This window comes from Cervus canadensis, chromosome 2, assembly GCF_019320065.1.
Source record: "Cervus canadensis isolate Bull #8, Minnesota chromosome 2, ASM1932006v1, whole genome shotgun sequence".
In the NCBI taxonomy this organism is placed as follows: Eukaryota; Metazoa; Chordata; class Mammalia; order Artiodactyla; family Cervidae; genus Cervus; species Cervus canadensis.
The window spans coordinates 83,165,353-83,175,554 of record NC_057387.1 but is presented as its reverse complement, the minus strand read 5'-3'; the positions used below and the strand labels follow the sequence as shown (position 1 = coordinate 83,175,554).

At 41.6% G+C, this 10,202-nt stretch overlaps 1 protein-coding gene across 6 annotated transcripts in view; it reads left to right on the top strand.

Annotated features, from left to right (window-relative positions):
* Positions 1-5,551: 5,551 nt before the first annotated feature.
* OMA1 (OMA1 zinc metallopeptidase) overlaps positions 5,552-10,202 on the top strand; it is a 59,795-nt gene continuing 55,144 nt past the window's right edge. For 3 of the 6 annotated variants that reach the window (XR_006268150.1, XM_043461150.1, XM_043461154.1), the window contains exon 1: positions 5,552-5,621. The gene's annotated coding sequence lies outside the window, so the exon portion shown is untranslated. Of the gene's footprint in view, positions 5,632-5,879; positions 7,534-10,202 lie in introns of those variants that run through there. The other 3 variants (XM_043461153.1, XM_043461151.1, XM_043461152.1) reach the window with 3 other exon arrangements.

Below are 10,202 nucleotides of genomic sequence, written 5' to 3'. Positions count from 1 at the left end.
AGTGTTAGGATTGTTGTTGTTTAGTCACCAAATCGTGTCTGACTCTGCAACTCCATGGACTGTAGCCCACTAAGCTCCTCTGTCCATGGGATTTCCCAGGCAAGGATACTGGAGTGGGTTGCCATTTCCTTCTCCAGGGGATATTCCCTACCCAGGGATCACATCCACCTCTTCTGTACTGGTCCACTGAGGCACCAGAGGGAGGAGGGGGCGACAGAGAATGAGATGATTGGAGGGCATCACCGACTCAATGGACGTGAGAGAGCAAACTCCAGAAGACAGTGAAGGACAGGGAAGTGTGGCGTGCTGCAGTCATGGGGCCGCAAAGAGTTGGACATGACTTAGTGACTGAGCAACAACCACCAGGGAAGCAACCTTAGGATAGGGGAATAAATTAAACAGACAATTACAATGATGTGATATAAGTGTTATGATAAAGGAGCGCCAGGCTATGAGAACATCCATCTGGTAGAACTGATGTAATCTGGGGTGGAGGTGGGGGAAGTTTAGGGAAGGTCTACTCCAGAAAGTTTGAATTGAGATCTAAGGATAAATAGGACTTTGTCAGGTATAGGAAGAGAAGGGAAAGCAGATCCATCAAGGAAGAAATTAGATGTGTAGTACTTGATTGTATTAGTAAGTACTGTTTCAGTTGCTGGTGTTAGGGACTCAAAGTAGTTAAGCAAAAGGAATTTGTTAACTCATGTAACTTGAAGGTGAAGAGGAAGTGTTAGCTTCACGCATGGCTGGATCTAAGGGCTCAAATAATGCAGGTTTCTGTTTCTCTCTTTATATCTTTATTATGCTCATGACTTGGCATCATTTTCTAGGCCAGCTTCCTCCTCATCTAGAGCAACAGGGCCACCCACAGTTCAGTCTCTTATTCTACTAATTCAAGAGCCACACAGAATGTTTTCCTCCTTCAAATTTCCACTGGAAATAGTCTTTGTAGATGTTAACTCCTCTTGGTGATGTCAACTCTTGGAGATGGTGAAGGATAGGGAAGCCTGACGTGCTGCAGTCCATGGGGTTGCGAAGAGTCAGATACAACTGAGCAACTAAACAAAAGCAACAACTCCTCTTGAGAGGAGCTCATCCTGACCGAGGGAGGGCCCTAAATCCAATGACTGGTGTCCTTGTAAGAATAGAGGACACAGAAACACAGAGAAGACAGTGATATGAAGACAGAGGCAGAGCTTGCAGCTGTGTCTCTACATCCAAGGGGCTCACTTGTGTGGGAGCATGTTAGTGGTTTCAGCCTGGGATTTGGAGTCAGGAGCCAGTTTGGGTCTCAGAGCCACTTACAGTCTCTTAATAGGAAAGACATGAGAACAAAGTGCTGTTGGTGCACAGAAAAGTGGACCAACTCATCAGGCTCACTGTATATGCATGCAGGACTTGCCAGGGAGGGTGATTTCTGCCCTGTGTTTTAAAGAATGAATTAGCTGGGTGACAGTAGAAACGGCATTTGTAGCAGATGTTAGTGGTGCCCACTTATACCTCCCTGGATGTTGCTGCCTGGGCTAACAGGTGTATTTCTGCACATGCTCATTATACTTGCAAAAATTAGCATCTGAACTCCTCTGCTTGAGGCTTCTGGACCTCCCAGAAACATATGCAAGAGGCTGGAAGTGCAGAGAATTAATCTGCCTCGGGACAACTTTCCCCCAGTGACTGACTGGAGTTGGTAAATAAATAACCAAGCAACTTCATCCTTCGGTTGGGAAAACTCTGAGGGTGTGTTACATAGCACCCCCATACTCATTAGAGAAACTCTGCTTCATTTGACTCCATCTGTAACCAGTTTGTTAATGCATCATTTATTGGCTTCCCTTCCTTTCTCTGTCTCACTTCTCTGCTCCTCAACTGGTACTTCCTGGGATCATCTCCCAAATAAACCACTTGCATTTGATTTCTTGTCTCAGGGTCTCCTTCTGAGGGAACCCCAAATTAGACAACATTCCACACAGAAAGGACAGCATGTACAAGAGTGTGAGAATGTAAGCATGGACATCTCACAACACATTTAAGACATTATCCAAATTATTTGAGAATCTGCTGCCTGGTCTTTCGACCGAAAGTGTAAAGAATTATCCAGAGCCTTAGAAATAAATGTGTACCATGTTTTAATGACCCCTCTTTTATTCTGGGAATTGCTGGAGTCCAGAAGAATAGCTGGGGATTGTTCATTTTCCCTGGAGCCCTCAGACCTACACAGGGCCCAGCACATAATGTGCACTCAATAAGGAATTTTAAAAAACACCGTACTGTTGATGGACTGATTTTTGGCGGTGCTGGGTCTTTGTTGTTGTGCGTGGGCTTTCTCTGGTTGCAGTGAATGGGGGCTATTCTCTAGGTGTGGCATATGGGCTTCTCATTGCAGTGGCTTCTCTTGTGGAAGCACAGACTCTACGCATGCAGGCTTCAGTAATTGCAGCTTGGAGGATCCAGAGCGCGGGCTCAGTAGTTGTGGCACATGGGCTTAGTTGCTCTGCAGCATATAGGAGCTTCCCAGACCAGGGATCAAACCCACATCCCCTGCATCGGCAGGTGGATTCTTAACCACTAGACCATCAGGGGAGTCCAATAAATATTTTTTGAAGTCATGATTTTATTGTGTTGAAATTGGGGTTTTGCAAAATTCCAGTGCTTAGTATACAATACCCATCTGATAAATACTTTTTGAACAGAACTGAAGGACACTTGACAGCCAAAAAAAAAAAAAAGCCTTTGAGAGGCATTGTGCCATCTAGTGGTGACTTTGAGGAGGGGGGCTTTGTAGGCACTGGTTGTGTGCACTAGACTCAGGAACTTTGATTTTAGTTAGCATGCAAAGTTGTAAACTGAGTTCTTTCTAAGAACAAAACAATAGAAATAGTTAAATGTCCACAACAAGGGAATAATAAATGAGGCAATATCATTTCCATAAAACATTACGCAGTGATTAAAATGAATTAACTCGATCTATCTGCATCTACATAGAAATTTCTCCAAGACTTGCTATTCAAGTGATAAACTGAAGTCACAGAAAATACATGTAATATGATGTCACCATGTCAAAAAAAAAAAACCTCACCAAAATATACCCCATATCTTTGCTTGTTTGATTGGGTGGGGTGGTGAGATGATTTTTAAGTCCTTTCCAGTTCTGAGATTCAAGACAAGTCAAAGTTTATAGTTCCTTTTAAAAACATACTGCTTTGACCTATCATATAAGAAAACTGTAAAACTTTATGGAGGAACATAAAAGAGGACCTGTATAAATGGAGACACATGCCAGCTTCCTCAACTGATAGAGTCAACACTGCAAAGATGTAATTTTTTTTTCAAAATTAATATAAACTTAAAAACAACAGTGATAACAAAACCAAAATCTCAATGCACTTTTGATAGAGAGGACTTGAGAAAAGTTTTAAAGTTCATCTTCAAGGTCAAATGTATAAGAAGAGGCAGAAAATATTTGAAAATAAAATATGCATTGTAAAGTTAGAATAATTAGAATTGTATACTAGTGCCAGAACAGATGGCCAAAGGAACAAAGAGAAAGTCCAGAAACAGATGCAGGTATTTATGAAGTCTATGGGGTCGCACAGAGTTGGACACGACTGAAGTGACTTAGCAGCAGCAGCAGCAGTATGTATCAAAAGTAACACCTCAACTGAGTCAGGAAAGGATGGGCTATTCAGAACTGTTGGGACCACAGTTACCTTGGTGGTCCTTACCACAAGAAGGGCATATGCACGTGTCTTGTAAAAGCTCCACGGGCCTAATCATACAGAAAATATCTTAGGCTCTATTATACTACATTCTATAAATGGGCAGCCAACTGGTTTCTGCTTAACATCTATGAGCAGGAAAACACACAAATGGAGGAAGAGGTTATCAGTGTGGTTATCCAAATAAAAAGTTATGTTTCTTGCTTAATTCTCATATCTGAGTCAATTTTCAGACCCAGGCCATGGAACCCATTGACTGAAGGAGGTGGCTAGGTCCCTAGGAAGAAGGACCCTGCAACACTGAGACAAGTATACTGGGGAAAGAGGAACACCCAGATATTTCTCAGAATTTGAAAGGATCTTGTTACCCAGAAATATAAAGTACTCCCATGGCTCCTCTGTAAGAAAGGGGACTGAGTGTCAGGTAATGAGCAGAGTCCTTGATAACACAGAGCTTACAATGGGTCCCTGGGCCTTCAGACCCACCCATTTCCCCAAACTCTTGAATTCATAATTGGGAATATAAATCGGGCAGTTGGCACAAGCCTGCACATTAGGTTCTTGGCCTTTAGTTCTCATGTTCTCAAAGTGAACACCTTTGAAACAATCCCTTCTCTATTAAGTTGAAAAAATAAATTAAAACCAATATTTCATCCAAGGGTATGTGGAGGTGATGGTGGAATTAATGCTACCATGAACAACCTAAAGGATGCAGGAATGGTCGCCCCTTAAATGGTCATGTTTCCATTTAGTTTGCCTGCCAACCCCCTTCAGAAACCAGGAGGATGGCTTACAAACTACTGCAGACCTAACCATGTAGGAGCCCTGATCACAGCCATTGTGTCAGCTCTGCGACCCATCATAATACAGAACCTGGACTACTTGGGCATCCCCCAGAACACCACACCTGTTTCACTGATGACATGATGCTAATCAGGCAGAGGTGGCTAGTATATTGGAAACCTTGGTAAGAAACATGCTCTTCAGAGGGTGGGTGGTAAATCTGTGAAGATTCAGGGAACTGCCACTTCAGTTTTCAGGGAACCAGTGGTCAGAGATACGCCAACATAGTTCCTTCAAAGCAAAAGGCAAACTATAAAATACAGGCCAGCAAGATAAAAGAAAAAAATTATTTTAAAATGCTCTAAAAGTGATACCTAAAAATAGTGCTTCTATCCTTTAAGATGTTCTTCACTGTGCATAGAATATAACAGACTACATTTGGAATTAAAGTATCATATCACTATCTGGTATCTTGCTTATTTACTTGTTCACTTGCTTGTCCCTTTCTTCACTGTGACATAAGCGCCATGAAAGTAGGGTCTCTGTCTTGTTCTCTGTATCCCTGGTACTTAGAATGCACTTGGTGCTAAGTGAGTGGAATGAATAAAGTCTACCATACACATCACTTTGTAGCCAGCTATTTTCAACTAACTTCCAGATTGCTGCAGATTATCCCTCATCTTCCCTAAAACGTGCCATGTGAAAGCAGACAGTTCTCACACTCCGAAGACTACTTCTACCAGTGCAACTTCTGAACTAAGAAACCTTAGCGTTTTGGTAGCCTTCGAATCACTTTCCTTTCGGCCAGCACAGCAGGCCGTATCTACAGCGGGCACACCCTGGCCTGGATCACGCTAGTGATGTTCCTAGGCAAGCAGCCTAGCCCACAGTCACGTCCCTCCTCCAGCCACGCGGGGGCACTAGAGCGCCATAGTTCACACGGGACCCCGGCCCTCTGGGAGGAAGAACCTGGGCGGGTGTGTTGCCTGCCCGGTGTGGGCGGAGCAAAAGGCGTCGCGGTCCTTGCCGAGGGCAGGAAGTGAAGAGGCCGGGCTTCTCTGGCGGGGTGTGCGCGTGCGCGTAGGTCGGGTCGGAGGACTCTTCGCTTTTGCTACTGCTGGGGTCTGTCCTGGTGGGGACGCCTTTGCCGTAGAGTGGGCCGGGCCCCGGGGAGGGGACAGAGTACTGGAGTTGGGGCGGAGAGAGCTTTGAGGGGCGCTGGGGTGCGAAGCGAGGACCCTGTGGACCCGGCGGGATGGGGATGGCGAGGCCTGGGGTGGGGGAGGGACGACAGGGCGCCCGGGCGGGAATCGAGGGGGCGGCGTGTGGAGTCGGGGAAGAGGGGCGAGGGGGACAGGAGGACTGGAGGACGTGGGAGTAAAGCCTCCTTCTTCCGCCCGGTCCCCTCTTGGTGTGAATTGCAGGGACTCCAGGGCGCTACCGTGCAGCGCGGGAGTTGCAAATAGACAGGTGGCTGCATCTTCCGGCAAGATAACCTCCCTCTCCCAGCCTTCTCGTTTCGGGGACCCTTTTTTAAAGTTGTGTTTCTAATTAACGTAGTATCATGTGCCTCATAGTGACACCTTCTCCCGTGGAAAACCGATTCCAGCCGGTTTAGGCATCTTGAGACTCAAACCTCTTTTACTTCCTCATTCTTAAAAGTAGAGAAGAGTTTCCCTACCTATCCCAGTGAAACATAGGAAATTCCCTGTCTGAACAGCTGTAGGGTATTAAGACAATTTCTTCATGAACTAGTCTACAAAATTCACTTTTTGTGCTCTTTAAATAATGTCTCTTGCTTGTGTAAAGTGGAACAGTTACAATGTGCATGAGAAATTTTAGTCCAGGGAAATGAAAATACTTCATTGAGAATTCAGGGATTAATCAGCTGTAGTGATTCCACCCAATGCAACCAAACCTTCACTAAAAGGATTTGGGTTCATATCCATCATTCTCAGCTGTGGTGAAAGGGTGTAGTCTGACATTTGGAAGCCTAAGAACCAAGTCTGTTGCCTTCCAATTTATTATTATTTTTTTAAGCCTTCCATCATGTGTGTACTTTGCTTGAATGATTATTTTAAAGTACATGTCCTATTTTTGCCGATCTGACAGCTGTTGCCATAGAAACTAGAGAAGAAATAGTCATTTTCAGCAGAGTTGTTAAAACTGTCTTCTAGGCTTCAGCTGTGAATGCCAGTGAGGGCTGTACTTGCTCATTCTGAGATGGTACTTAAAGAATTAAGGATCTGAAATGTTCTTAGAGGCTAACAATCCAGATTGTTTAATTTTCTCACATCATTAATTTAGTAATCCTAGACGTTTGCCAGCTATGTTTGTTGACCTGCTGCAGTTCTTTGAAGAGGATATGTAAGCCCGGATTCTTCTGCTCTGTGTGGGCTAGTCACTGGCTCTTTGAAAATTTATAAATAGATTTCTTCTCCCATTCTTTACCCTTTCTTAAGGATAAAGCAGGGATTACAAACTATCAGGCACTATTTCTGTTCTAAGTGACACTTGTCGGTGATATAAATGATAATGTTTTTGCTTGTATGTGTAATAGGTATGGTGCGGGGCTTCTGCTTATACCTTCTGTGTCAGTAGAACACTTTACATTTCACAGAAGTCGAGAGTGATGAGCAGGAGTTTGCTTGACATGTGAGCAGAGCTAAGCAGTGTAAATAGATGTGCGCACACAGAGATGAGAGGTGTTTTTTTTTTTTTTCCTGCTGAGAGGAGTAAGTAAATCCATGGGTCTGGAACTTAGGAGTTGGTGAAGAAAGGGTGGGGAAGGTGCCTGGAGAAATAGTGGGAAGTGGTAATTTGCAGGGTTTAGTCTACAGTATGTAGGAGTTTATTGAAGTGCATAGAAACCAATGAAAATTACAAATACAGTTGGCTTTATTGGCTTGGGGCTTACAACAATAGTCACACATTCTGTAAAAATGTAGATAGCACAGAAATACAGAAGATGGAAATGCTGAATCCTTACAACCGTCATCCTGCCACTCCAAATAACCACTGTGAATGCTTTGGTGTATATTCCTTTAGATTTATTTATATTTGTGTATACTGCCATATTTTAAGCATTGCTATTTTTGCAAATTAGGTAGAGATTTTGGTCTGGTTTGTTTTCTGTGGTGTCCCTAGCATTCAGAAAGGTATGTGGTATGGCATGTAGCAGGCACTTATTAAATATTTAATGTATGAATGAATAATAAATAATTCAGAGGTCAGAATCAAAAGGGACAAACGTGGCAGTCTAGGCCTATGCCCCAAATTTAGGCTGTAGAGTGCACTTGGTAAGTGACTGAAACTGGTCTCCTAGAATAATGAAAAGAGTGTGTTGTTTTTGCAGTTTTGACTTTTGATAGAAGACATTCTATATATAAACCTTAAGTACACTTTCTTATTTGAAATCTTAAATTTTTTTTTTCTGCATCTGCCCAAATGTTGTGCATAATAATTGCCTTCCTGAACTATTTTGCTACTCATGGATATATTTTCTTTTTAAAAATTCATACAGTGTATGGCACTTAATAAAAGGCCATATTTTACTGTCCTTTAATAGTCTTACTAAAGTACTTCCCCCCCCCCCCCCACCCCCTGTCACCACGCCCCAACTAGATTACAACTTCTGTGAGGTCAGGGATTGAATTTTATGCTGTGTCCGCAACTCACATACCACCTAGCCAATGAAGAATCTTCCTAGCTACCCAAATACTAATTTTAAAATGATTTCCAGGCCTGAAATATTTTACCACTTTTCAGCTAGGTTCAAAGGAGAAGAAAACTAGAAAATATCTTGTTATTAGTCTTAAACTATTATATACAATGTCAACTTCGACTCTACTGATTTAGAATTGGTAGTAATTCAAAAAGGGTTAACTAGAAGTTAATGCTTGCTTAGCATGCTCTTTATTCAGATTATACATTAATAATGCAAGGGCAGAATGTATAAAGTATGTAAAAATGTTGAGCAGTATTCAAATAGTTTGATATATAGAAAATACTCTTTATGAAAATTGATGTTCTGAAGCATCTTTCTAGATAATAGTATATTAACCTAGACTGAATTGTTGTTGACTTTTTTGTGGCTGTTTTGGATCTTCCTTCTTTTCTTCTAGATTTATGTATTTTTACCTTCAACTTTTATTGGGCTTCCCCAGTGACTCAGCTGGTAAAGAACCTGCCTGCCAGTGCAGAAGATGCAATTTTTATTTATTTATTTTTTTTCATTTATTTTTATTAGTTGGAGGCTAATTACTTTACAATATTGTAGTGGTTTTTGCCATACATTGACATGAATCAGCCATGGATTTACATGTATTCCCCATTTTTATTATGAAGATTTTGAAACACTAAAGAAAATTGAAAAAAAACATTTAATGGCACATATATAACCACCACTTTACACAAAGATTGCTGCCATTTTTAGTATATCGGCTTTATGTCCTTTGTGTATGTATGTAGGTACTTATAAAATTTGAAAGTTTCATTCATCATGAAGAGAGTGTTCAGCAAGTATTTCAGGTATAAGATACCTCCATAACCACATCTTTATCAACTAAGAAAATAAGCAATACTTACCTAAAGGAACCTAAAAGCAAATTCATATTCAGTTTATCCCAGTAGTTCCAATTGTCTTCTAAGGCATTTTTTCTTTCAAAGTAGGATTTAATCAAAGTTTACACATTGTGTTTGGTTGTCTCTTTTTAGTATCTTTTAAAAAATATCTTAATGTATAGTTTATCCACAGTAATTTGGACATATTTCAACTGTGCATATGTTTGGACTTAGTGTATATTTATGAAATCAGCAACACAGTCACAATAGTGAGCCCTTTAATTGTCCCCCATAGTTTGTAATTCCTCCTCTTGCCCCTCTTTAACTCTCCATTCTCTGATTTCTCTGTAACTATAAATTAGTCTGCATTTTCTACAGTTAATATTATATAGCTGTAATCATAGAGTATGTTTTTTGGAGGGAGAGTAGTGTTTTTTTCCTGTGTATGATTCTGGCTTCTTTCACTTGCTAGTATGTAGAAATAAAATTGTTTTTGTGTATTGCTCTTGTATTCTGCCACCTTAAGCTCATTCTAATTGTTTTTTTTTTTTTTGGTTTGGTTTGATTTGTAGATTTCTGTGGATATTTTGGGTAGACAGTCATGTTATCTAGGAATAAAGATGATCTATATTTCTTATCTGGATGCCATTTATTTATTTAGTTATGTATGTTTTCACTCAATTCAATCACACTCACCGACATTTCCAGTATAATGTTGAATAGAAGTGGTGGGAGTGGACATTTTTTCCTTGGTCCTGGTCTTAGGAGGAAAGTATGTTCTTTCACCAGCAAACATACTGTTGGATATAGGTACCTGTAAATTTCCTAGTTTACTGAGTTTTTTAAAGGTTGGTTGTTGACTTTTTTGTGGCTGTCTTGGATCTTCCTTCTTTTCTTCTAGTTGCAGTGTGTGGGCGGCCATTGCAGTGGCTTCTTTTGTTGCAGATCACGGGCTCTAGGGCATGCAAGCTTCAGTATTTGCGCTCCCAGGCTCTGGAGCACAGGCTCAGTAGTTGTGGCACACAGGCGTTGTTGTTCCTTGGCGTGTGGGATCCTTCTGGGTAAGGTATTGAACCTGTGTCTCCTGTGTTGGCAGATGAATTCCTTATCACTGAGCCACCAGGGAAGCCCCTGGGTGTT